This window comes from Triticum aestivum, chromosome 3D (genome assembly GCF_018294505.1).
Source record: "Triticum aestivum cultivar Chinese Spring chromosome 3D, IWGSC CS RefSeq v2.1, whole genome shotgun sequence".
NCBI lineage: Eukaryota > Viridiplantae > Streptophyta > Magnoliopsida > Poales > Poaceae > Triticum > Triticum aestivum.
The window spans coordinates 594169809-594193019 of record NC_057802.1 but is presented as its reverse complement, the minus strand read 5'-3'; the positions used below and the strand labels follow the sequence as shown (position 1 = coordinate 594193019).

Genomic DNA, 23211 nt, shown 5'->3' with positions numbered 1-23211 from the left:
AAGTAGCATGGGTGCATCAACATAGGAAACTCACACAAACTAATAAAATTCTATATCAGTATATATTGAACTCATGTTCCAATCATTTCCATGGAACTCCTTGGAAAGTACAAACCTACGTTATACTAAGCCAGTTATAGTTTGAAAAAAAATTGAAGTTACTTCATTGAAAGATTAAAAAAGTTATATTAAACCTTAGTAACAACAACAACAAAGCCTTTAGTATCAAACAAGTTGGGGTAGGCTAGAGGTGAAACCCTAAGATCTCGTGACCAACTGATGGCTCCGACACATGGATTGCAAGCTTCCACGCACCCCTATCCATAGATAGTTTTTTGGTGATACTCCAATCCTTCAGGTCTCTCTTAACGGACTCCTCCCATGTCAACTTCGGTCTACCCCGACCTCTCTTGACATTCTCCGTACGTTTTATCCGTCCGCTATGCACTGGATCTTTTGGAGGCCTGTGTTGAATATGCCCAAACCATCTCAGACGATGTTGGACAAGCTTCTCTTCAATTGGTGCTACGCTAACTGTTGAACATGTCACCTTTTAGTCGGCCAACACTCAGGCCATACAGCATTGTGGGTCGAACCGCCGTCAGTTCACATCTTCATCAATACCCCCATCCTCCTGCAGCATTGACCCCAAATATCGAAAGGTGTACTTCCGGGGCACCACCTGGCCACCAAGGCTAACCTCCACCTCCTCACACCTAGTAGTACTGAAACCGCACATCATGTACTCAGTTTTAGTTCTACTAAGCTTAACCCTTTCGATTCCAAGATTTGTCTCCATAACTCTAACTTCCTATTTACCCCTGTCTGACTATCGTCAACTAGCACCACATCGTCCGCAATGAGCATACACCATGGGATATCTCCTTGTATATCCCTTGTGACCTCGTCCATCACCAAGGCAAAAAGATAAGGGCTCAAAGTTGACCCCTGATGTAGTCCTATCTTAATCGGGAAGTCATCAGTGTCGACATCACTTGTTCGAACACTTGTCACAACATTATCGTACATGTCCTTGATGCGGGTAATGTACTTTGCTGGGACTTTGTGTTTCTCCAAGGCCCATCACATGACATTCCACGGTATCTTATCATAGGCCTTCTCCAAGTCAATGAACACCATATGCAAGTCCTTCTTTTGCTCCCTGTATCTCTCCATAAGTTGTCGAACCAAGCAAATGGCTTCCATCGTCGACCTCCCAGGCATGAAACCAAACTGATTTTTGGGTCAAGCTTGTCATGCTTTTTAAGCGGTTCTCAAGAATAAGATGCACTAAGAGAATATAAGTGCAACTGTATCATGACACATTAGTAGTTGAGATCCTATACATCCCTGTTCATTGTGGTGAGCTAACCTTGGCAAAGGGAGCATGCATGCAACTCATTATGCAAAGATAACCTATAAGAATAGCCTGCACCAGCGAGAGTGGATTTTTGGAATGCGGGCGTATTGGAGGACCTTATTTTAAATACTTTAATAATCACATTTATTTTTTCAAAAAATTCCGAAAAGAATTCTACATGATCATATGGATGTATATTACATATGTGTAAAGTTTGGCGATGAAATAAGTAAACATGTGAGCTATACAAAAATGACAAAATGATGATTTCCAAATAGTGAATAATACATGCACTATTCATCTTTCCAGAGTCCTGATTTTGTCATTTTCGTGTGACTCACATGGTCACTTATATCAGCATCAAATTTTGCACATGTGTAATATACATCCATATAAACATGTTGATTTATTTTCATAATTTTTTGAAACTCCAAAATAGCATTTTGGCATTATTCAAAATATAGGGCTCCAATGCACCCGTCCTCCAAAGTGACTTTTTGCTGCACCAACGTACTATATCTTGAGAAAAGGAACTCCTTGGTCATCACCGAACATGCCCCAAAAGGATAATTTTAGATTTAATTTCTTGTTGCGTCCATCAACTAATCAAATCCTGCTACCAATAATAAAATAATAATTCTGCTATTACAAAAATTACTAACAATTCATAAATTGGTTATTTCTCTACTCTGGTCTCAGATTCTAAGCTATATCTGTTTCAGAACATTAGTTATTGCAATCTTAGAACGAACATAAACTGCTCCTCATCATCCATAATAAGTGAAAGTTTTGGAGAAATCATACAAAAGTAAATGTCAGTATAGCCTTGTCAAATGGATGTTGCTTATGTGTCATGAATCTTTGTTATTTGTACCGATTAAATAGTGAATAAATAACAAATCCGAAAGATCATAGTGAATAAAGTAATTTAAAGGAAGCATATATCATGAAAAAGGTGATTAGGATTCCATCCGAGGCTTCCAACTATAGGCATCTCCCCTTTTTCTCAAACATACACTACAACCAAAAAGATGAAATGGTAGATGGAAACAACGATTAAATGCAGAACATGATGAAATAATTAAGCTTGCATGGCATATTTGTGTCTGAACTAAGAACAATTTCCTGAAGAAATATACTTACTATTTGGTAACAATAGCTGATGGTTTCATCATAGAGACAATAGCTAATGGCTTCATTGGAGGACAACCGACTTTGAACAAAAATATGATTGAAATTCAAAATCATGGACGTCTTCACTTAAGAGGGAAACAAAAATCAGAGGAAGAGAACTGGAAATTAAGTGGTTGTATAGGGAGATGTATATGCTTGACTCATATAATCGAGATAGAAATTCAAATAGAAAGAAATCACGTGCATGCTTCATTTAATAGATATACTATATGAACACTAACTCAAGCAAACATACAATGTCCAAAAGGTTTAAAAAATAAGCAACTTCGATAAGAGAGAAAGCAATCATTGGGTCAGATCTAGGAGTTAACTCTCATCTGGAGTATATAAATATCAATGGAATCAGTATGAGTAAATAATAGCCACTTTACGTGGTAAGAAAATGCATATCTGCATGCAATCTGTGGAGTAAAGCATCAGCAATTCCCATGACTCAACTTCTAATGCACTATTGATGTTTCACGTGCAGGGTAATAACATGGTAGTATGAAGCCATCATCTTTCATCCATCCAAGGTATCCTAGTGTGCTACCAATTAAAAAATAAACAGAAGTAATCTTGTGAACTGGTCAGGGAAAGAAGGAATATTTTCTTTCTGACATGCGAACTACCTGTGTGGTGGCTTAGAGGATGTGCATGTGGAGGAGAGGCGACTACTGCTCCTAGATATAAGTTTTTTTTCGAAACAGAGGCAAAAGATTTGCATCATCTATTAAATAAGAAGAGAATATAGTTTGTTACAAGGGCACACTTCTACACGGCATGCAGGAATAGTCACACAAAAAAAGGTTCCCTAATTTCATAGCTCTGGCGGTGATCCAATGGTTTGCCGCGCGGATGATGTTGTTTAGCAAGATTGGTGGTGCAGTGCTCTTGTTCCGGACCATTTGGAACGAGCGGAATGATCCTAGATATATATAAGTGAGGGTGACATGGAAGGACAGCTTCAATATTTTTGTTCAGATGGTACGGATCAACCTCATTTATCGGATATTTGGTGACGAATTTAATGGCTTGTAGAATACAGTAGGGGTTCAATCCAATAATTAGTGGGCTGCACCTGCACCAGGAAACGCGTGATGCAGCCCCGACGTGATGAGAAGCTCATATGGCCAGTACGTCCTCACGTCTGTTGTGCAGCCATGGGAAACAATGGATGAGGGTATTGCTTGTACGTACGTCAGCGTGCATCTTCTTTCATAATAGAATCGCTAGCTTTAGCTAGCTATCCTTGTGTACCCGTGCTTCTCAGGGTAACCAATCTATCTGTGCGTGGGTGTTAATGATACTGTGCCAAAAAGTACAGGATCATACATCTCGTCGGAAATATAGGGCGTTTTCGCCGCAAAGGAACCTGCATCGCTTAGCTTCTGAGGAGAATGGATGGCTGCACAGTCGAGTTTGCCACAGCCCACGGAGGCAAGCCGCCCACTTGCATCCCGTCGTTGTTGCCAAGCTGATGCACGCCACCGCCTCCATCGTCAAACACTCAGGGATACGGATATTAGATAGCTAGCATCCGCTGATCAATCTCCAACCCTGGGCACTATATACATATCAACATGCATATGCAACACGGTCGACCTGCTCTCGTGGAACCTGGCCACCGGCGACTCTGTGCAGCTCCCACATTGCACGCCCATATACAGCATCAACGGCCTCAGCTGCTACCAGTTTTCTTGGATGAGACTTGGATCGTGGTTTTATTCATGAAAGAAAAGAGGAGGAGCTACCATGTATTCTGGTTATGGAAGCATGTTTTTTTTAAATAAATAGATGATAGGAGAGGACCGTGGTGATGGTCTTTTTTTAGGAAAAGTGCTGATGGTCGTTCTTGTGAGAAAAGGTCTCTTATAACGTTGTTAGTTTTTTCTTCTGAGATTGCGACTCTTATGACGTTTTTGTGAAGGAAAATATTGATATTTTTTCCTGATGTTATTAGTGTGCACGCTGTGTCGGTTTATTGATCTTTTTTTTCTGATCTTAATTAGTGTATATGCATATAAGATCAGCTTCTCGTGGTCAATCTCCTTGATGATGTTTTCCTCACTCACCTGTTCTATTTTTATTTAGCTAGCTAGTGTACATATAAGTTCGATCTGAAAATAATTTGATAAATTCTTATACATTTTTGTTCTATTTACTTCATTTGTACCTAACTACGATAAGTAAATTCAGCACTCATTTTTTAACAGGTTGCATGTGCCATTAAAAAAAAGATGTGATCACTTTGATGTCCATCCTCTTGGTATACTGGGTATGCACACCGTTCACTACTTATATTCCTCAAGGAATTTCATGCTGAAAAGAGAAAACAAAATAGCACAACAATTGGTGCGGATGTTATCCTTTTTCTGTTTCATGTATAATTGTGTCATATATTTTCTCTAGATAGTTGTTGTTCCCTACTTATGTAATCAAAGTGGAGCTGTAATCACGTAGGAGCTCATCCCTCTACATTGATTCTACATATATCTTTGTCTTGGTCGTTGATTGTCTTGGTCACCTGATGGACCTCGCTCAACAGCTCAACGTCCTCTCGCCCCTCAGCAAGATGACCATCAAGCATAGGGCCTGCATTTACGCAGACGATGTTATCATCTTCATCAAACCTTTATTGCTGGACATCAATGCTGTTTCGCAGATCATGGATCTCTTTGGTAAAGCTACAGGCCTATGCACCAATATGGCCAAAAGTAAAATTCTTCCAATCAGATGTGATGGTATTGATCTCACCTCTCTGCAAGTTGCTATTGGTTGTCAGATTGCTAGCTTCCCTTGTCCTTATTCGGGGATGCCCCTCTTGGATAAGCGTCTGAAATTGACTGATGTCCAAGAGCTCCTGGATAAGTTTTTTTTTTGCTTGGAAGTGCTCTCCACGTACGCCATGTGGTAGTTCCTGGATAAGCTCATCAAGAAAATTGTTGCATGGAAGGCATGTTGGATCTCCTCCTCTGGGGGTTGGTTTTGTTCGCTTCGTATTATCGGCCATGCTCATATTTTTGCTTCTTGCCGTGGAGCAACCAAAGTGGGTTATCAAGCAGATTGACAAACTGCAGTGTGCTTTCCTTTGGGCAGGAGTTGATGCTATCACTGGCGGTAAGTGCTTGGTGCGATGGTCGCAGGTTTGCTCGCCAGTGCAGTTTGGTGGGCTCGGTATCCCTTGTGTTCACAAACAAGGTATTGCTCTAAAAGCGAGGTGGTTGTGGCTCAATCATAGAGGAACTGACAAGCTATGGCATGATCTTCCGATTCCTGTCGATAAGGAAGTCAAGGCTCTGTTTGTTGCTAGTAATTGTTTCATCTTGGGTTATGGCAAATCAGTTTCCTTTTGGCATGACCACTGGTTGAATGGGGAGGCTCCTGCATTTGTCTTCCCAAATCTTTATAAACACAGCAAGAAGAGGAAGATCATTGTTAATGAGGGCCTCACCAACAGTAAATGGATTTCTTCGATAAAGCACAACCCGGACGTTGATGTTCTTCCTAAATTTATCAGCCTTTGGCACCACACTCATGTAATTTTGCTATCTGAAAGGGAGGATGTTCTAAGCTGGAAATGGACTCCTGATGGGAAGTACTATGCTAACTCTGATTATTTGTATCAGTTCTGGGGAAGGGTTAAGTTCCCTTATTTTAGGGAAACAGCAGGACTCTGCTGCGTATTTTTATTAATTTTTGAAAAGTAATAGAAAGTCTTCAGGAAAGAAAAGAAAGAAATAAAAACATACAAATACAAATGAATAAATAATATATCTAGTTTACTAGATTACAACAATTACAGTCTGGCTTAACGAAAATCTTTCACCTAGTCATGAAAGCCACTGTATTCATGCCTTTTCGCTCTGTAGATGATCCACTTGAGCTCTTCTTTAAATTTTGTCCTGCAATGATACAAACTTGTTGGGATAACCGCTGCGGTGGCGGCCTCTGGTTTAGTGGGCGCCGTCACGCCGGAACACCCAGGCCCTGATCTAAGGTTTGGCCGGCCGACCTCAGTGTAGTCCGCCTACTCCTGTGCATCCGTGCCAAAAAAATAAGAATCCCTTTATGATATATTTTTCTTGCGGGGGTAATTTCGTTTATTTTTGTTCAAAATCGGCTCATTTTCGTTCAAGAACACAAAATATGGATGGTGCTCTTCGTCCGGAATTTCCGTTAAAGCCGAATTGCGTCAATTTCATTCTGGGGCGGTATATTTTCCGAAATCCAAAACCTTAGGCGGGGAAGCCGGCGGTGTTGCTCCTTAATGGAGTAATATTTTTAGATTCTTTTAATTTATAGAGTATGGATGGCGTACGTGCTCCTGTCCTGTGTACGTGTACCATTCGTAGTACTAGTTGGTTGATAAGATGGCATGTACAATGGTTGATAAGATGGTCTTATCTTAAGTCTTGCATGTAATTTAGAGATGATAAAAATATTTGTCTACAATGGGTCATCTCTTAGTCTTATCCTCAATAACTAGTTATTTCTAAAAACATGGTGACACATATTGTGTTAAGAGATCATCTCTTGTCTTCTCTTAAATAAGAAAAGACTAGCCTTTTCTTATGAGTTCTCTCTCCTACACCTTATCTTTTATCCTACGTGGCATTCTTAAGATAGCACCATTGTACATGTCCTAAGGTACGTTGGTGAAAACAAGGAAAGAGAGGGGTTTTGGTCGGAACGGTTGTTGGCCGAGTGCCGACGATGAGTACTTCCGGCGACGGCGAGACGATGACGATGGAGTGCTTTCCGAAGGAACAAGCTGTACGAGCTCCGAAGCAAGCAGGCTAGCAGGTGGATCGATTCTTCTGCTCCCGTACACAATACACGTGAAGCTGGCTTGTACGATCACGCACGTACACCGGCCACCCTTTTTTTTTGCTCTTCCTCGTTTGGTTTGATTCCGTCCGTTACGTAGCAGAAACGGTTTTCCTAAAAAAAAACGTAGGATCGAAACCCACTCGGCCTCCGGCTGTACCACACGCCGACTCGGACTACTGCTAGTTCTCGATGGATCAATGCTACTGCTATATAAGAGCAGCCTCCAGCTTGGATCTCTCCATCAAACCAAGCCATCCAGCGCAGGTGCTTATTAACCAAGAGTCCAAGAGCCAAGGAGAGAAACTAGCAGATCGACAACAACATGGGGTGCAGCATGAGCCGCCTCCTCAAGACCACCGTCACGCTGATCATCCTCGTGCTTCTCCTCATGCCCGGGGCCTTAGCCGCCACTAGCTTCGATGCCTCACGAAGCCAACAGCTGCCGCTGCCGCGTGGGACGGTCCACGGGCCGGAGAGCGTCGCCTTCGACGGTCAAGGCCAGGGCCCCTACAGCGGCGTCTCTGACGGCCGGATCCTCAAGTGGAACGGCGAAAAGCTAGGATGGACTACCTATGCATATGGACCCGGCTACGATAGCAGGACGTGCACGCCGTCCAAGTTCAGCCCGGAGACTGAGACTGCCAGGGAGAGCCGCTGCGGCCGTCCGCTCGGCCTACGGTTCAACCAGAAATCGGGTGACCTCTACGTGGCCGACGCATACAAGGGGCTGATGCGGGTTGCGCCGGGCGGCGGGGAGGCCACCGTGTTGGTCAACCAGGTTGACGGTTTTCCTCTGCGCTTCACCAACGGTGTTGACGTCGATCAAGTTACGGGTCAGGTCTACTTCACCGACAGCTCGATGAACTATCAAAGGTCGCAGCATGAGATGGTCACTCGCACTGGGGATTCGACGGGCCGCCTCATGAGGTACGACCCACGGACATCCGATGTCACGGTGCTCCAGGCGGGCATGACGTACCCCAACGGCGTCGCGCTCAGCGCCGACCGCACTCACCTCGTGGTCGCATCTACCGGACCATGCAAGCTGCTGAGGCATTGGATCAAAGGGGTCAACGCAGGCACATCGGAGCCTTTTGCCGACCTGCCCGGCTATCCAGATAACGTGAGGCCCGACACCAAAGGAGGCTATTGGGTGGCGTTACACCGCGAGAAGAATGAGTTACCCTTTGGTCGTGATAGTCATCGTCTCGCTGTCAGGGTCGGTAACGATGGGAAGATAGTCGAGGAGATGAGAGGGCCAAAGAAGGTGAGGCCCACCGAGATTATGGAGAGAGCAAATGGCAAAATCTACTTGGGTTCGGTAGAGCTTCCTTATGTCGGCGTTGTTAAGCGCAAGTAGAGAACTATTGTAGTAGATACATATAGAATGCCTTTTAGTTTCTTGCTCTTACCACTAAATGTATTTTTTCAATTTGTTTTTCTTTTCGTCGGATGGACTATTGTAATACACATTTTCTATCAGCAAATCATTATTTGTTCTTTCCTCCATATTTACGTGCATAAAAGCTAAATTCTATCCATATAAGAGCCAGCCTGCATGCTATTGCTAGCGAGAGAGCAGGGACGCACCATGCACTCGTGGATTGTTCCCTTCACGTAAACACGCAAAGTCAATGAATTTGCTCTTTATTCCTGCTGTAGAATTCTAGAACCACATATATGCAGTGCAATTCACACATACACATATGCCCTCAAAGTTTTTGTGTGTTAAGACACTATATTATTTTTGACAAGAAACAATGGTTATACTTAGACGTGTACTGTGACGGCACTCCTCCCAATGGTTGCTACTTAGAAGTGTAGTATTGTACATTGGGGTGTGGCCCGTCACTAGGCATGTAAAAATATTTGTTCTCTCATTTTATCAATGCATCGAGACAAAAGCTTTTGTGTTTTATCAAAAATAATATAGTGTCTTGGCATACAAAAACTTTCAGGGCATATGTGTATGTGTGAATTGCATTGCATATATGTGGTTCTAAAATTCTACAACAGAAACCGCCAAGAATAAAAGAAGTTCAGACGTAATGAACAAATTCGTTGAGCTGGGTTTATTTTTCGTATCTATTAAAATAGGTTATGTTGTATCTTATGCCCTGCAAAATTTCATTTAAAATATGAGCACTTTTTAACTATGCAAAATATACGAGATTATAAGTTTATAGTTTAATGTGTCATTCACATATATGTTTTTTGTGCAGACCACAAGTTGTCATATTTTTTTATAGTTTTTTTTTTGCATACACACGATGTATGCTAAACTACATCCATTTTGTGTCCATTTGTACGTTTGAATTGCACTGCATGTACGCACGTGCAACTCCTTTCTTCCTCTGATATAATCACCTCAACAGCTAATGGTCTCCAAATGGACGCTGTTTGATTGGCATCCAAGGGTACAGGATCGAAGCATATTAATTTATGACGATAAATACACCAGCTGGTCGTATGATTAATCTCGTCGCCTAGCCTAGCTGTGACCTCCTGTCTCTCTACTACCTTCCATTTTCGTTCGATCCACACAGCGTTCCCTTCCACTTGTAGCTGCCCGGCCGCCATTTAAAGCCAACCCATCCCGGCCTCCGCAAGCTAGCCTGCCCTCCCAACAACCCTAGCCGCAAAATGGAACCCCAGCTCCCTGTTGCAGCCGCCGCCACCAACGCTCCTGCAGCCGCGCCGGAGATTGGCCGGTCGTTCATCGCATGCCCCGAGGATTCCGGCCAAATACGGTGGGTACACTATATGAAATTACGCATGCATATATATAGCTGTATCTTTTACGGATTAGATCTATATTATATTTTTTTCTTGTTGCTAGATCAAAAGCATATGCATCGACGGAATGAATCTCTAATCTCTTGATTTCCAAGTTTCAAAAGCATGCATCCAGGAAATGAATCTCTAAACTCTAGTGGGGTATTCTCCTGATTTGCTAGATTAATGTACTCCAATCTCTTGATTTGCAGCGTATGCACCTCAATGGATGAGCTGGACAGCCTAGACTGGGAAATCGTCTTCACCGACCTGCTGCTACCCAAGGTGGCGGAGATGGTATTGGCCTCCGACATAAAGGACTACATGGCGCTGAGAGGTGTGTGCAAGCCGTGGAGGGCCGCCACTGCCGACCCGAAGCTAGTGGGCATGGACCCGCGCTTCTACCCATGGCAATGGGAGATGGCGAAAGGGGATGAGCGCACCGATGACAAGGCCAGGTTCGTAAACCATCTCACCAGCGCCTCCATCGAGCTCAACATCCCTCGGGAGTACGGGGACGTCGTCGCCAGCGCCTAGGGCCTCCTGGTGCTCTTAGCCTCAGGGTGGGATATGCGGCTGTTCAACCCGGTGACCGGGGCCGTCGCTGACCTGCCCAACGTCTTCCTCGAGAGCCCACCCTGGGCGATCGAGTGGAACGCGGCAGGACTGGTGTGACGATGGCGAGGCTGATCCCGCCGTGGTGCTTTATGTGACGGTGGGGCCGCCCAGAGAAGTAATCATGCATGCCAAGCCTGGCGACGTCAGGTGGCAGATCGTGGATCCTTTGCCGGCGCTGTCAGAGTCCGGGCTCTCCGTGCGCGGCCAGTTCTTCCTGCCAACCCTAGAAGGGAACGTGCTCAGATATGCGCTCCGGCCACAGCCTGACTTTGTGTGCGTGGCTAGGCAGCACGCTCGCCACAGGCGCAATAACAACTCGGTCATGAGATCCTTCCTGCAACTGGCCCGCCACCGCGACGGGATGATGAGAATGCAGCTCGTGCGTGACATCCTCGTCGTGTTCCCTAGTGTTAGACTAAGTATATAGCATATATATGTGTTATAACATAACCTGTATTTGTACGGCTCCCTCTTATAAATATATGACAGCCATACCCACTAAGGATATCGAGCATTGTTCCAAGCCCTAATATGTCTAACATGGTATCAGACGACACGTTCGATCCGCGCCGTGCTTCCGCCTCCTCTGCTGCCACCGTGTCCGTCCCCGCGGCCGCGCCGCCTCCCGCTACCCTGGCGATGGAGTCGCCGTTCCTGGCGTCACCTCCGCTCGCTTGGGCCCGATCTGCTGCGTCCGGGTCGCGCCTTCCAGGGCCACCTCGATCGCCCGTCCCGCAACCGATCTCGCCCGGTGCCCCGATCTCACTGCATGGCGCGCCTCCGCCGCCGCCCTCCTACGGCACCCCCGCGCAGGCGCTCTACCCTGCCCCAGCCCGCTTCCCTGACGTACCGCCTGCCTCGGGGCCCTATGGCGCTCCCGTGCAGGTGCCCTACGGCGGCCCGTACCCCGCACCATACGTCGCCCCGTCTACGGTCTCCTACGTGTCGTATGGTGGAAACTACGCCTCCGCTCCTGCATCACATGCCGCGGCCCTCGCACTCCCGTATGGTGTGCCCTCGTCGGCCGATGCCCTGGTCTCATACGGTCATCACCAACAATCCCGTATGACGCCGCCGGCCGATGCCCTGGTCTCGTACAGCGCCGTTCTGACGCCTGATCCGCAGCTTCCAACGCCAGCAGCCGAACCCGGGCCGTTCCACTTTGCTCACCTGGTGACTGTGAAGCTCTTTGCTGATAACTATCTCCTGTGGCACGCTCAAGTGTTGCCGCTGATGCGTAGCCACTACCTTGAGGGATATGTTGATGGCACACTGCCGTGTCCTCCGGTCGTGGTTCCAGTCCCTTCGTCCCATGGTGGCTGTGTTATGGTCCCCAACCCTGCTCATCGTCGGTGGGTAGCACAGGATCAAGCCATCCTCGGGGCTATTCAGTCTTCGCTCACGCCGTCCATGGCCGGTATGGTGGTTTTTGCCGCGACGTCGCGAGATGCATGGGCTACCCTCGACTCCAGCTTCTCCTCGCAGTCGCTGGCATGTTCGTCTGCCATTCGTAATCAGCTTGGTGAGGTCAAGAAGAATGATCTCTCCATTACAGCCTTCTTCAACAAAGTCAAAAGCTTGCCTGACACACTGTCCTCCATTGGGAAGCCTCTCCGTGACGAGGAGTTTACTTCATTTATTCTCAATGGCCTTGATGAGGACTATGACACTCTTGTTGAAAACATCAACGGACGTGACACGCCGATGCCGCCTCGTGACCTCTACGCTCGCCTCCTCAGCACGAAACAGCGGCTCGCTGCTCGCCGTTCCGTTGGAGTCTACACTGAGGGCCCGTCTGCGAACGCTGCTCTCCGCGGGGGTGCCCGTGGTGCTAAGCAGAACCCGCCTCCGTCCTCGGGCAACCAGCCCCGTCCGCCTGCTTCAACTCCTCCAACGGCCGGCCGCAAGCGGCTCCACTGCGAGGCGTGTGGCGGTGGGGTGGAGTGTCAGCTTTGCAGCATTGAGGGACACTTGGCGTCTCGGTGCCATCGTCGATTTAAATATGACTTCCTTGGCATTGGGAACAATGGGAAGGGTAACGAGAAGCAAGCTGCTCTCGCCACACAGGAGCCTGGGTTCACTCCTTCATATTTTGTGGATCCTGCTTGGTACATGGACACAGGTGCACCGGATCACCTGATGAGCCAGCTTGACAAGTTGGCTACTCGCCAGCCCTACACCGGTCATGATCAGGTCCGCACGGCCAATGAATCAGGTATGCCCATCTCACATGTTGGTCAGGCATCTCTTCTTTCGCGTACCACTAAAACTTTGCGTCTCCTTGTTGTCCTTCGTGTTCCTTCAGTCACACGTAATTTACTCCCAGTTCCTAAATTGACGTATGACAACAATGTGTTTGTTGAGTTTCACCCTTTCCATTTTTTTGTTAAGGACCGGGACACGAGGGCCGTTCTATTTAGTGGTCGAGCTCGCGACGACTTATATGCGCTCGATGTACCACGAGCGCTTGATGTGCCACGAGTATCTCATGTTTTCAGTGGTGTTCGGGTGTCGTCGTCACAGTGGCATTCTCGCCTTGGCCATCCTGCCACTCCCATTGTGCGCCATGTGCTGCATCGTCATCGTCTTCCCGTTGAGTCTAGTAATAAGGAGTTTCTAGTGTGTGATGCCTGTCAACAAGGCAAGAGTCATCAGTTGCCTTTTTCTGTATCGAGTCGTGTTGTTAAGGCTCCTCTCGAACTTGTGTTTTCGGATGTGTGGGGCTATGCCCAAACTTCTGTCAGTGGTCACAACTATTATGTCAGTTTCATCGATGCTTTCAGTCGCTTTACTTGGATTTATCTCATTAAGCGCAAATCTGATGTGTTTCATGTCTTTATGCAATTTCAAGCACATGTTGAGCAGTTGCTTAAGCACAAAATCATTCATGTTCAGTCCGACTGGGGGAGGGGGGTGAATACCGTAATCTTAACACCTTCTTTCAGAAGCTTGGCATCTCTCACCAGGTGTCCTGTCCTCATACACATCAGCAGAACGGTGCAGCTGAGCGCAAGCACCGTCACATAGTTGAAACTGGTCTAACACTTCTTGCACATGCCTCTGTCCCGTTTCGGTTCTGGAGTGATGCCTTTTTTACTACTTGTTTTTTGATAAACAGGATTCCCACACGACTTCTTCACATGAAGTCTCCTCTAGAAGTGTTGCTTCATGAAACACCAGACTACTCCTTCCTTAAAGTGTTCGGCGTGTTGGCCGCATCTCCGTCCGTACAATAAGCATAAACTTGAGTATCGATCCAAAAAATGTGTGTTCCTTGGGTACAGTCCTCTCCACAAAGGTTACAAGTGTCTCCACCTTCCAACAAATCATGTTTACATTTCTCGTGATGTTGTGTTTGATGAGACTGTCTTCCCTTTTTCCACGCTCACATCACCCACCGATACTCCCGCCACCAAGTCGCACTCTTTTCCAGTTTTGCCTGATCAATTTGTAGATGCTGCATATTCTCCTCTGTTGTTGCCTAACCATGGTGCAGGGACTGGAAGAGGTGCTCGACTTGAGCTTCTTGATGATGATGCTGATGCGGCCTCGATTGTGCCAGCTGTCGCCGCACCGGCTGACCCCGTTGCTACGACGGCTGCCTACCCCGACACTGATCATACGTGCATGCCCCATGCACGTGGCCTTGATGGAGCGCCCACGTCGCCTGGTCTAGCGGCCTTGCGGTTGCCTGGGCTGATGGCCCCCGTCGCGACGGACCCCGTGACGCCCACATCGCCTGGGCTGGCGTCCGCGCAGTCGTCCGGGTCGGCTGACCCCGCGGCCCTGTCACTTGGGCCGGCGGCCTCGCCGGCTGGTGCCTCGGGTCCGTCCTCGTCCCCTGGCCCGTCGTCACCAACCATGCCCGGCCTGTCTTCGCCAACTACTCCAGGCTCGGATACGACAGTGACCGCCTCACCGGGTGCGATCGCTGGCTCGCCTGAAGGTCTGTCTTCCTCGTCGCTGTTGGACAGTGGCTCCCGTGTGGTGGCTGCTCAACCGCCGCCTCCGTCGGACGTCCTGCGTCCTCATACTCGCAGCAAGAGTGGCATCTTCCAACCGAAGAAGCGCACTGACGGCACTGTTGCGTGGCTTGCGGCGTGTGTGGCTCATGCTGCAGCCGATCCTACGACTGAACCACGACACTTCCACGCAGCGCTTGGCATTCCTCATTGGCGCGCTGCCATGGAGCAGGAGATCCATGCTCTTCAAAGAAACAACACTTGGCGTCTGGTTCCACCTCCATCTGGTGTCAATGTCATTGATTCTAAATGGGTTTTCAAGGTGAAGAAACATGCTGATGGCTCCATTGAGAGGTACAAGGCACGTCTGGTTGCCAAGGGATTCAAACAACGGTATGGCATTGATTATGAAGACACATTCAGTCATGTTATTAAACCAACTATGATTCGTGTTCTTCTTTCCTTGGCTGTTACTCGAGGATGGTCGCTTCGATAACTTGACGTTCAGAATGCCTTTCTTCACGGAGTTCTGGAAGAAGAGGTTTACATGCGTCAACCACCAGGTTTTGTTGATCCTGCTCGGCCACATCACTTATGTCGTGATGTGGTCTGAAGCAGGCCCCTCGTGCGTGGCATGCACGTCTTGGCGCTGCTCTTCGTGCGCATGGGTTTGTGCCTTCTACAGCAGACACGTCTCTGTTTATTCTTCAGCGACCTGAGGTGACTATGTACGTTCTGGTATATGTTGATGATATCATACTTGTCAGTTCATCCGCTGCTGCTACGGATCGGCATGTGTCCTCTCTTGGTGCTGAGTTTGCTGTTAAGGACCTTGGGAGCCTGCATTATTTTTTGGGTCTGGAGGTACTTCGTTCTGATGGTGGCTTGACTCTTACTCAGAAGAAGTACTCTCAGGATCTCCTACGCCGTGCCGGTATGTTGCAGTGTAAGGCTGCTATGACTCCCATGCCTGCCACGGACAAACTAACAGCTTTTGATGGTGACTTGCTCTCTTCTGCGGATGCCATTGAGTACCGCAGCATTGTTGGTGGGCTGCAGTACTTGCTCATTACTCGACCAGACATATCATTTGCAGTTAACCGTGTGTGCCAGTACCTTCATGCATCGCGTGACTCTCACTGGTCAGCCATCAAGCGCATCTTGCGCTATGTTCGTCACACTGGTTCATATGGCCTTCATCTTCAGCATGCATCTTCTGGCTTGATCTCAGCATTTTCTGATGCCGATTGGGCTGGTAGTCCTGATGATCGGCGATCCACGGGGGGACATGATGTGTTCTTTGGACCTAACTTGATCGCCTGGCAAGCTCGCAAGCAAGCTACAGTGTCTCGGAGTAGTACTGAAGCTGAGTACAAAGCAGTTGCTAATGCTACAGCTGAGATCATGTGGGTGCAGTCATTGCTTCGGGAGTTGAAGGTCTCTCCGACTCAGCCGCCTGTCCTTTGGTGTGATAACATCGGTGCCACCTATCTTTCATCCAATCCAGTATTTCATGCCCGAACGAAGCACATCGAAGTTGACTATCACTTTGTGAGGGAACGTGTTGTTCAGAAGCTTCTTCAGATCAAGTTTGTTTCTTCTAAGGATCAACTTGCTGATATTTTCACTAAACCCTTGCCCTTGCCTTCTTTTGAGGGATGTCGACGCAATCTTAACCTTCTGAGTGTTTCAGGACATAGTTAAGATTGAGGGAGGGTGTTAGACTAAGTATATAGCATATGTATATACGTGTTGTAACATAACCTGTATTTGTACGGTTCCCTCTTATAAATATATGACAGCCGTACCCATTAAGGGTATCGAGCATTGTTCCAAACCCTAATATGTCTAACACCTAGCGAACACGTGGATATGGATGTCGAGGTGTTATGGGTGGACGTCACAGAGGGTAGCCTTACCCTTGTGCAGCAACAGGACTTGGCCGATGGGGATGATGAGTCTGAATCTGAGGACTATTAGCTTGTTCCAATCTACCTAATTGATTAAGGAAGGCATTATAATAGATTAATGTTCCAATAAGACGTCAAGTGTCAAGACACCGCTGTATCCTTTTATCAGTTTCTGTTGAATGATTTGCTGTCAGTTATTCCAATTCCTGTAAAAGATTAGTTTTATAATTTTGCGTGGTACATTTTTATTATTCACATTTTTTCCTATTCTTGAATTCTGAAGTTCTGTGCTCTCAATTACTACAAGATCTTATGCTTTCAGAATAAAACTAATCGAAGAGGCCACAAAAGTGCTCAAAGCACTCCCTTCAGTACGTACCTCTATAAACATGCCACTCTGCAATGTTTTCTTATTTCAAACTTTGAAAAGTCAAGTGGGGGGACCCAAAAATTGAACTTAAACAAGCCAATACATTAACGCAGAGCAGGTCAAAACATCAGCTTATAACCTCAACGTAGTGTTGCCAAAAATGGTCAGGTGGAGTACAGGACAGCTAGCTTTACTTAGAGACAGCAACCCCTCACCTATGATGTATAAGTACTTCTGAGACTCAGAGACTGCAGAGTGTAGTCCGTGAGCAGTTTCTCCTTTTTAAAAATTTAAATTTCAAGTTTCTAATGCTCAAATCGTCATTTCATGCATCCATCTAGCGAGATATTATTGTATGTATTGTTTCTGCATATAAGAGCCTCTCGTGGTCAATCTCTTTGATGATGTTTTCCTCAATCACATGTTCTATTTTTAATTACCTTGCTAGTGTACATATATGTTCTATCTCAAAATAATATTGTTAATTCATATACATTTTATTGTCTATCAAACAAAATAAGCATCGCGCAAAAGGCGAGCGCCGGTGCTGTCCAAGTAGATTTTACAATGCCCAGGTGTTTCACCACGTTATTAACAAAAGAAAAAAAATCAAGAGGAGAAACGTCTTCGTCTCGTTTCGTTCCCTTCGAAGGAACTCCACACAGTCGTCCACTCCACGCCTCCCCTCGACCCAAGCACGCCGCCTCCTCCTCTCCCCATCCTAGCCACCTCCGCTCCGTCGCCCATTCATGGTCATCTCCACTGTCGCCCGGAGTTGTTCCGCCCATCTTTGGCAGAGCATGGGGGCAACAACATCGCGTGGTGGAGGTTGCTGGTCCGCCGTATTCTGCGTGCATCTCCACGGGATCCACATGGCACGCCAGGCAAAAGCTCCAACAGTTGGTCTTCTTCCCTGCGGGCTAGAAGATGTAAGAGTCTACACACTTCTTTCCCTTCTCTTTTCCTTTCTCTCTCTAGCTAGAAATTGTGCCCTCTCTGAGATTTATTTTTACTTTTTAATGTGTTATGACTTTTGTTCGTGTTGATGCCATAGGCCGATGTGCTACTTTGATTCAGTTTCCTCTTCTTTGAGGCATGGTTGTACAGAAAGTTCAACCTGCTAACTGTTGCAGGTCCCCACCTATGGCAAAGATTAGCAGAGAGTGCAAGGACGTCGTCGGATGCTGGGGAACGCTGCAGGAGTTCGCCTGCTCTCGGCTTCTTGTTTGGAGTTTTATAGTGCCACCAGGGACTGTCCCCTGCCGATCTACGTCATTCGTCCCCCGATAGCGGGATCCAGGTCCCCATTGACCTCTTCCTTCATCCTTTGTTGACAAAAACCACTAAGCAATCCTTATGGTGGTTATTACTATCATAAAATGTTCTCATTGGCAATCTGTTCATCTGCCATGAAAAAAAAAGGTTCATATGCCTCACCAAAAATAATATGTGCGTCTGATACGTAACTACATTGATCGAGGATGCTTGCTTCATGTCATGCTGTCAAGTTGTGCAAAATCTAGTGGAAAGTTGTCAGACAATTACCACACCTTGCAGAATCTAGTCAAATATTGTGAAATGTTAGTAAATGGGGTGGAACAGTGTTATAATATCATACGAATTGTAGTCGATACGTAAAGAGCTGCTAGCTTTTAAGTACCTTCCACTTAGTTTTAAGTACCTTCCACGAATTGTAGTGGACCGCCTTCAGCTTAGTTTTATTTCTTGATTTCTTTTTCTCTCCCAATTTTCAGCCTAGTTTTCCTTTGAATAAACCAGGTAACTATGTATTTTTTTCCCATCCATATGAAATCCTCGAAGGAACACCCTGCTTGCATCAACAAAAGTGACATACCACCTTTAGTTGTATGGATGCAAAATAGAGAAGTGCGGACGTTCGTGTGTCCGGACGCAGTCGCCATGCGCGAAGTGCGGTATCGCGAGCTGCCGCGGCTCGTGGGCCTCCATGACGAACCGGAGACTCCACCTCTCGTGCACCTCGAAGACCCAAACCATCATCGAGCAACCGTCGCTGCCCACCGTGACGCCCATCATCCGGCGCAACTTCGCCAGGCGGCTGCGGGGCGAATTAGCCAGCATGGGCAGAGGCTCCGTGTGCATGATGCGCTCATGTTCGAGGTCGAACGACCTAATCTTCGCGTCGTCGTCCTCTGTGAGTCAGTAACGCGTGACATCGATAATGGCGTTGCTGGAAAGGCCGGGCCTGCACTTTGCACCGGGGCCGACGTGTACACCTCCCCTAGCGTGAACATGTACATCGTGCCGATCTCCCAGAACAGCTCGTAGCTCCCTGGGACGTGCACGACCATGTACTGCCCCGTCTCGGTGTAGCGGAAGGCGTAGTTCACCGTACACAAAGGTCACTCTGACCTGAATATCCACCAAGTCATCAATCAAAACATGAATGTGATATCTGGAGTAACCAATAACTTCAACTTTTATTTCATCATTCCAAATAATACCGAGACCACCACTTGTACCTAAACTGCTTACAGCAAAACTTTTATCGTAACCTAGGGATTTTACCCTGTTCTCAACTCTTGAACCTTGTATTTGTGTTTCGAGGATGCAAAGGATAGAGGGGGCAAATTGCCTCGCTAGATCACGAAGCTCACGAACTATCACGATTTTGCCAATTCCGCGGCAGTTCCAACATAGAAGACTCATTGCGCTAGGCACGACCCTCCTTATAGGCCGGCCAAACGCACATCAGTGTTTTTGTTAGGAACTGTGTTCTTTGCCGGAGTTGTGACTTATGGATATTGGGAGGGGGAGGCCAAGTAAAAGGCCTACCAGGCTGTTGGGGTCGCCTTGGTAGATTTCAAGGGAACGTTTTCGTTGGTTGGAACACTCCTTCGCTCGATGGAGCCCTCCCCCTGGCTAGCTGATGGTCCGCAGATATTGGCGTCCTTACATTAATATGATGAGGACATAAATTACGAGCTAACGTACTGAAATGTGTATATCCCGTAACAATGCATGGACAATTGTCTATTACATGCATAAATAAATCTCGTTCTCATCCCGTGTCTCATGTCACAAATATCCATGAACCTCCATATCGTACAGCCTCGAAAAAAATTAACTTAATGAAACAGCTAAAATCAGGTAACTGTGACATAGAAATAGTAAACCGTACGTATTACTACGTATCATCTAGTACAATAGCAATGGATTATTGTGACTGTAACAACAGCTAAAATCAGGCAACTGTGATAAAGTAAAAGACTATCCCCAACTCAAAGACAAGTATCATCCTGTCTTGCACACCTTTTGCCTGACGCCATCGTGTAGATAAGATATCGGGCCTAAGCTGTCGTTCCTATAGCACTGCTCATACAATAGTACACTGATTTCTACGGCGCTGGGTCACCAGAGCTGCGCTGTAAACACTGAGCTGCTCCTTGGTCTCGACATAGGCGAACGTTCGGTAGATATCGTGCTCGAGACGAGTCACCTCCTCTCCGTCCTTCTGCCCTATCTGAAGGACCTGCCCCGCGCCGGTCTGCGTCTTGTGCCGGTGCAAATAATAGTTTTCATTCCGGCGTCCCTGTGTCAGGATGCAGTCGCCATGCGCGAAGTGCGGCATCGCTAGCTGGCGCGGCCCGTGCGCCTCCATGAGGAACCAGAGAGTCCACCTCTCGTCCACCTCCAGCACCCACACCGCCCTCGAGCCGCCGTCACCGGCGACCGCGACGCCCAGCATCCCGTGCACCTTCGCCAGGCGGCAGCAGGACGATTTCGCTGGGACGGGCAGAGGCCCGATGCATGTGACGCGGTCGTGGTCCAGGTCGAACGACATGATTTTCCCGTCGGTGTCCTCCGTGAGCCAGTAAAGCGTGGCGTCGATGATGGCGAGGCTGGAGAGGCCGGGGCTGCACTTTGCGTCGGGGCCGGTGTGCACGGCCCGCCACAACGCCTCCCCCAGAGTGAACACGTGCACCATGCCGGGCTCCCAGAACCGCTCGTAGCTCCATGGGACATGCACAACCGTGTACCGCCCCGTCTCCGGGTGGCGTGCGAAGGCGTATTGCAGGTGCCAGCTTTTGTGGACTAAGCTCAGACGCAACTCCACGGAAGAGCTCGTCGTCGGCAACCGCGGGAGGCAGAGCTCCTCGCCTGTCGACGGGTTAACCAGCGTGATGGCGCCGCCTGGCTCCCTGTCATCGCAGAGGCAAACGATGCCGTTGCAGGTGCCAACCACGTTCATGCGTCGGTAGAGGCAGGCCGTGGCGACGTCGAGCTCGCGCCACAGCTCCGCACGGCTACCCTCCGGCGACAGGACGTGGACAACCTCCCTGAAGCCCCAGCTCTCCACGACGAGGATCTTGTCGCGCCTCCGCATGTCCACCGGCGCCCACTCGTCGACTAGGTTGCGCCAGAGGCGGCACACGAGGCGGACACGACGGCGGGTGTTGGTGGGCAGCCGCGCCAGGATGTCGGCCAAGACGTCCGTGGGCACGGCGTACACCATCGCCTTGAACCCTGCCGCCGATGAATCGAGCTTCTGGTATGTTTCCCCGATTTGTGGACTTCTATTACGTACAGCCACCGTGATCATCTATACGAATCCCTTTGTAGTACGTTGGTTAATTTGGGACCTGCCATGCCAACACAAGAAAGAAACAAAAAGAGACCGACCCTAATTTGCGTTGAGTTGACGCACAAGAGGAAGAGGCCCACCAGTTTGCACGTCGCAGCGGCAGGTGTTGGCCAGGGGACGCGTGACGGTGGTCTTCCTTCGATTGATGCAACAATGCACGCGCGCGTACGCCAATTGCGTCGATCCCGACCGGCCGCGCGCGTGTACGAGGGAGCAAATCAACGATGCGTACATGTCATGTTACTTCAAAAAAATGCGTACATGTTACACACACACACACACACACACACACATCAAGCACTTAGATTTTTCAAGCCACCTAAAACAAATCTTGAGCTTGCCATCTCATCTCCAATGTAGAGTATGTACCAACTAAAACATCTACCTCTCCAGATCATGTTTATCCTAGCTAGCTACACAAACAATAACGATACCAATAAAACCAGACATTGAACTAGAAGAGTAGGACAGATCTTTAATCCCCACCCCGCCGCATTGGTCCCGTTGGAGAGGCATCGGCACTGCTCAGGTGCTCGTGGTCTTCAACTCGGTCGTGTCACACCTCCAACCTCTCCTACCAGCACAACTCCCTCACCGAACGGCCAGATTCTTTGGCAATTGATTCATGTGCCTAAGCTCAAAAGCATTCTTGTGCTGCTCAGAACAGACCTGCATTATGACATAGCACGTATAAGAACCTTAGTTCAAAGAGAGGAATCTAGCTTTGGAGCAAGCAGTAGTAAGAAATCCATCTAACATGGCATATTGTTTACAATTTCTGTACACAGTGAGGTGTGATGAATTGTCTATCCATGGCAATGAGGTGTGATAAATTACTTATCCATGGCAGTGAGTCGTCTTATCTATAGAAGAAACAAGCACAATCCTGGGTTGTAACATAATAATAATATCCATCTAAGGCCAGGTAACAACCTTTCACCATTTGAAGATGCCACATTTTCTGCTTCCAGTTTTAGTCCAACATGATACCGGAAAAAGAACACCCAAAGGAAAAATAATGATCTGATATTAAAGCACTGCTACAGAACTGTCCTATACATCACCAAACAATCATGTCAAATAAACAGAGCAATTCCTCTAGATAGCAAATCCAAGATTATGACCAAAAAATCTCTACCCAGTAGTAATTTCAAAGCAATAACAGTGAGCTAGTTCGACTACAAATACAAGCCCCGAGATGCTAGATGTACACTTATTCGTGGACGGAGGGAGTAGGTAGCAACTAGTTCACTATGAACAGTAGCACAATGCTAGTGTCTGCAATATATGCTAGAGCAGAGCGGCAATAGCTTGTGAAAAAACCAAGAGCATCTTGGGTGGGAGGGCAAAGCAAGGAGCGACCTTGTGCGGGGCGTCATTGTCGCCGTCGAGGTCGAGGTCAAAATCAACGATGTCCTTGTTGAGCTTGACAGCTCAACCGTGCGGTCTTGTCCGTCGCCAACATCTTCCTCATCCAAATTAAGTAATGAGTGCAAATTGACTACTTAGCATATAAACAAACACATGTATCTTAAGGTAAAACAATGGATTTGGAAGATAGGGACTACCTTCTTGCCTGTTTCTAG

The 23211-nt window shown here is 47.4% G+C and overlaps 1 pseudogene; it reads left to right on the top strand.

Annotated features, from left to right (window-relative positions):
* Positions 1–7620: 7620 nt before the first annotated feature.
* LOC123076618 (protein STRICTOSIDINE SYNTHASE-LIKE 8-like) lies at positions 7621–16701 on the top strand (annotated as a pseudogene).
* The last annotated feature ends 6510 nt before the right edge of the window (positions 16702–23211 follow it).